Source organism: Micromys minutus (genome assembly GCF_963924665.1).
Source record: "Micromys minutus genome assembly, chromosome: 20".
Taxonomy (NCBI): Eukaryota; Metazoa; Chordata; class Mammalia; order Rodentia; family Muridae; genus Micromys; species Micromys minutus.
The window spans coordinates 18,710,417-18,716,506 of NC_137955.1; positions in this window are offsets into that span (position 1 = coordinate 18,710,417).

Consider the following 6,090-nt stretch of genomic DNA (forward strand, 5'->3'; position numbering starts at 1 on the left):
TATTGAATCATCCTTGCATCCCTACAATGAAGCCTACTTGATCATGATGGATAATCATTTTGATGTGCTCCTCGATTTGATTTATGAGAATTTTATTGAGTATTATTTCATCCATATTCTCAAGTTAAATTGGTATAAAGTTCTTTTTTTGTTATGTCCTTGCGTGGTTTGGGTATGAGCATAATTGTGGCTTCATAGAATAAATTGGCTAGGGTTTCTTCTGTTTTATTTTGTGAAATAGTTTGAAGAGAATTAGTATTAGGTCATCTTTGAAGGTCTGATAGAATTCTGAACTAAACCCATCTGGTCTTGGCTTTTTTTTTTTTTTTTTTTTTTTTTTTTTTTTTTTTTTTTTGGTTGGGAGACTTTTAATGACTACTTCAGTTTTTTAGGGGTTATGGGATTGTTTAGATGGTTTATCTGATCCTGATACCTGGTATCTGTTCAGAAAATTGTCCATTTCATTCAGATTTTTTAGTTTTGTTGAGTATAGCCTTCTGTAGTAGTATTTAATGATTATTTTGTATTTCCTCGGTTTGTGTTGTTTTCTCTTCCTTTTCTTTTCTGATTTTGTTAATTTGGATACTGTCTCTGTGCTCTCTGGTTAGTCTGGTTTTGCAGCTTCTTTGTATAGTTCTTTTTATTTCTACTTGGTTGATTTTAGCCCTGAGTTTTATTATTCTCTGCTGTCTACTCCTCTTGGGTGTATTTTTTTCTTTTTTTTTTTCTAGTGCTTTAAAATGTGTTGTAAAGCTACTAGTGAACACAATAAACAACTTTAGCAAAGTGGCTGGATACAAAATTAACTCAAACAGATCAGAAACCTTCATCTACTCAAAGGATAAACAGGCTGAGAAAGATTGTAGGGAAATGACTCCCTTCACAATAGTCACAAATAATATAAGATGTCTTGGTGTGTGACTGTAACCAAGCAAGTGAAAGAGCTGTATGACAAAAACTTCAAATCTCTAAAGAAATAAATCAAAGATCTCAGAAAATGGAAAGATATCCTATGCTCAAGGATTGGCAGAATTAATACAGTAAAAACAGTTATCTTGTCAAAAGCAATCCACAGATTCAATGCAATTCCCATCAAAATTCCAACTTAATTCTTCATAGAGTGTGAAAGAGCAAATTGAAAATTCATTTGGAATATCAAAAACCCAGGATAGTGAAAGCTACTGTCAACAATAAAATAATGGGGGAATCATCATTCCCAGGCCTCAAGCTGTATTACAGAGCAATCATGGTAAAAAATAACTTTTTGATATTGGAACAGAGACAGGAAGGTAGATAAGTGGAACAGAATTGAAGATCCAGAAATGAATCTACACACCTATGGTCACTAGAAGACAAGAAAAATGTAAATGATATTGAAGATATTGAATGCTTTGTAAAATACCCATTTTTTCTGCTTGTATATGGCTGAGTGAATAATCTAAAATATTTTCATTTCATACTATCATTTAGGAAGAAGAAGTTGTCATAACATTATCTAAAAATTGACATTCATTATAAATTATAGTGTGTGTGTGTGCACATGTGACAAAAGCAAGCAACTAAAATGTCTAAAGTATTCAGACCATTTTATTCCTAAAGTTTTCTTCTGTCTGTTAGACCTGTTTCCTGAGCAACCTATTCTATTCTTCCAAGTTCTCTTCTTCTCAAGTTGGGAGTGCCTTTGATAGAATAGTTTAGGAACTAGAAGACAGTACAATTTCAAATGTGTAAATAGCTCACTCTTTTTCTACCCTTTCACAGAAAGCCTTTAAAATACACATCAATGTGAAGTACAATTTCTTTTCCCAACCAACTGAGAAAAGAAAACTAACCAGTATAAAAAGCTGTGGTATTGTCATTTGCAAAACACTCCTCCTTTGACAAGTTTTGAGTAAACAAGATGGTGTCCTTTCTGGTACATTGCCTGAGAGTGCACATAAAACTTATACAAACAGGAAAAATAACAAAAATATTTCACATTGTTCATCGACCAACCACCAAAAGCACTGATGCCTGGTTCTATTAGTTCCCAGAAACCATGGTGTTTTCAAGGAGCTGTGTTGGTATGTGATAATGAAAAACTGAGAGCTGGACCTTACTTGGTGCACAAGAACACCTTGTTGTTGGAAGCTGGACTAAATTATGCTAGGTGACTAAAAACTTCAAAAAAACCTGGGGCTTTTAATTTTTCTTTTGCTTTTAATTTTTAAAATTAGTTTAATTATAACCACTGAAACTGAGAACTACCAAGTTAAATGACTGTTTCGAACCATATTAAGGATTAGCATGATTTCCTCATTCATTCAATTCATAAGAAATAATAGGATAGTATTCTAATAGAATTGTGTTGTTTACTTCATGGTTTTAGAAATAGAGAAACTAGTAAAAATAAATTAAATAAAGAAATCAGAGAAACCACATATCAAAGTTTTCTGTGTGTTATTGTATAGCAAGCTACCTCATGACCCCAGACTTAAAACAACAAGCAATTATGGCCATTCATTTCTGTAATTCAATCAGTCTGTTATTGTGGTTTGATCACATTTTCTGGACTACTTGGCTTGTACGGACTTCATTCATAGGGCTGACTCCTTAGCTGATGCAAAAACGTGGGTGCTCAGTGCCTTCTGTGTGATCTTTCTTCTCTAGAAGCACAGTGACACTACTTCACATGCCAAAAAAAAAAAAAAAAAAAAAAAAAAAAAAAAAAAAAAATCAAAGCAGAAGCCACAATGTGCAAGCCCTTTTGCAAACTTCAACTTTTGACATATTGGACAATGGCTACTGGCCAGTATGAATTGCATGCCAAGTTTATATACAGAAGACAGAATAGGCCACATCATGTCTGGGAAAATGTTCAAACATGAAAGTGTTATGTTTTCTAGTATGCACTGTTTAAATGAAACAATAATTATATATTTCAAGTGTTTCACATAGTTATTTTGGGAAGCAAGTGCATGTCTTAGCTCCAAAAAGAATTTGTTTTATGCTATGCAAATCCAATTTTGATATTATTCTAAGCCCTTAAAAAGGTGAAGACTGCACACAAACTGTCAAGGCAACACATTGACTTTTTCTGAAAGTTTTTTTTATACTTTCTTGTTGATAGAATAATCCATTCCCAGAAGATGATTATACACTAATACAGACAAGATGTCAATTAAATATGTATCTTACACAGCAAAGGTAACTTTGTAGATGTCATTATATCTTAACAGGAAAGATTATTTTTTAAAATTTATTTTATTGGATATTCTCTGTATTTACATTTCAAATGTTATCCCCTCAACCCCCTCACCTCCCCATTCCCATCTCCCCTTCCCCTCAACTTGTCTCCATAAAGGTGCTCCCTCTCCCAATCACCCTCAACACCTTGGTGCCTCTTACATTAAAAAACACACCCTCATTGCACCAAAGGTCTCTTCTCACATTGATGCTTGCTATCCTTTGTAACATATGCCACTGGAGCCATGGGTCTGCCTTGTGTGCTCAATGGTTGGTGTTTTAGTCCATGAAGGTCATGGAGGGCTTGGTTGGTTGATAATGTTCTTTCCATGAGGTTGCAAACCCCCTCTGTTCCTTCAGTCATTTCTCTAGCATCTTCAATGGGGTCCCCATTTTCAGTCTGATTGTTAGCTGTAAGTACGCTCAGCTGTATCTGTATGACTCTGGCAGAGCCTCTGTGGAGGCATCTATATCTGGTTCCTGCCAGTAAGTACTTCTTGGCACCAGTTATAGTACTTGGGTTTGGTGGCTGCGTATGGAGTGGATCCCCATTTGAGGATGATCTTTACTTCAATCCCTGTGCCTCTACTTGACCTTATATTTCCTCTTGTGAGTGTTTTGTTCTCCCTTCTTTTTACTTTCCCAAATATTTTATTGAAATTTCTCTGCATTTACATTTCAGATGTTATCCCTTTCCCACAATCACATTCCCCCTCCCCTCCCATTGCCTCCATGAAGGTGCTCCCTGTCCCAACCACCCTCTCCCTCCTCAGCATCTTGGTGTTTCCCTACACTGGTAAAACAAACCTTCATTGGACCAAAGGCTTCTCCTCCCATTGATGTCAGAAGATACTATCCTCTGCTGAATATGTACCTTGGGCCATGGGTCTTTCCTTCAGACTCATTGGTTGGTGTTTTAGTCCCTGGGAGCTGTGATGGGTTTGAATACCTGACAATTTTGTTCTTCCAGTGGGGTTTCAGACACTTGCAGCTCCTTCAGTCCTTTTTTAAGCTTTTTCTTGGAGTCCTTGTGTTCAGTCTGATGGTTAGTAGAAATCATTCTCCATTGTTTCAGTATGGCTCAGGCAGAGCCTCTGAGGAGGCATCCAGATCAAGTTCTTTACAGTAAGCACTACTTGGCGTCAGCAATAGTGCTTGGGATTTTTTTTGACATATATATGGTGTATTCCTATTTGAGGCAGTCTCTGAATGTTTTTATTCCAATCTCTGCTCCTCTTTTTGTCCCTCTCCTGAGTTATTTAGGTTGATCCAATGGGTTCAGAAACAGACACAAGAGAGAGCGAGAGAGGGGGGGGTGAGAGAGAGAGAGAGAGAGAGAGAGAGAGAGAGAGAGAGAGAGAGAGAGAGAGAGAGAGAGAGGGAGGAGATACCAGTAGTCCTTTGGTGCATTTCTCTCTGTGAAGTCACAACAAATAATGATCAGCAAAAAGGCAAGGCAAACCAATGCTACAACATTGTCGGTGAAGACCAGTGTCGGTAAAGCCCAAGGAAGACCAGAAAAGAGTGGCAAGGTGAATGAATGCCACCCAGCATCATCCACTGTCTTTTGGGTTCCCCAGAGCTTTCAGAAGCGGTCTGTTCCCAACAAAACATCCTCCCATGTGTCTAAATTGGCAAAAGTATCCTCTCATTAGACAGCTTCCAGAAAAACATCACATGACACAACCGAGTCACCAAAGAAACAAGAAATTTCTATTTCATCCCCCTTTGCCTACTAATTGAAACTTCAAATAAAAACTTAGCAATTTTCACCATATTCTATATATCTCTTCCACCCACTCCCATCACTTTTACACTGTCACCATCTAGATATTTTCACCTACAATATCACTTGGTTTCTTAAGTTCTATTTACTGACATCAAATATATATTCTGTTCTTTCAGAGTCAAGAGTTTCACTGTGTAAACTGAACTGGCTTTTAATATACAATTCTTTTGTCATAGGCATGCACGTGCTCATAATATCCAACAGAAACCACAATATTCCACGTTCTAAATTACATTTTTTTTCATTTTAAATGTTTTAATTTATTCTTCAAATAGTGATAACTTTCCTTAAATGCATCTCATGTCCAAGAATGGGACACTTTAAGGCCTTGACTAAAACAATGAAGGCACACATGCACACAAAGAAGTGGAAATAAGCTAAACTTTATGTTATCACTTAAATTTTTCTACAAAGCTTTCAGTCTGGTTCTTCTTAAGAATGCTTTCCTTCTTTCCTTTCTTCCTTCCTTCCTTCCTTCCTTCCTTCCTGTCTTTCAATGAAGATGCTTTCCTTTGTTGGCTGTAGATGGTAGTTTTATATTTATACTTCCAACAATAGTTAACGCTTCTATTTCATTTATAGAGGCTTCAAGGCTCCTGATGCACTCTCATGGCATTTTGTAAATCTTTTTATCGCCTATGAGGATGCCTCCCACAGGGTGGGCTTGTAGACCCGGAAGTGATTTCTGTTTCTAAGCACTCCTGTGCGGACACATTTGGTCCTGGGGATAATGATGAAATCCAGTTTGATGATATTGGAGATGATGATGAAGACATTGACGATATCTAACCTGACCTAAGCATGTTACATTCCAAGTTCTCTGAAGGTAGATAGCTCTACACATTTGGGATCTTGACCTTTACCTGTTAAGTAAAGCTTCATTTGGCATGTGTATGACTTCTTAATGCAAATTGATGAATTTTATTTTTGAAGTATTACATTTCTTTGAAAACAAAAGATGTTGAGTTATCTTAAAGTGACATGTTGACACTTTGTGCTTACGGATATCACTGAACTCAGGGCACAGCAGAGCGCTCTGCTCAGAAACTGCCTTTCCATTTGTGACGCTTCATTTC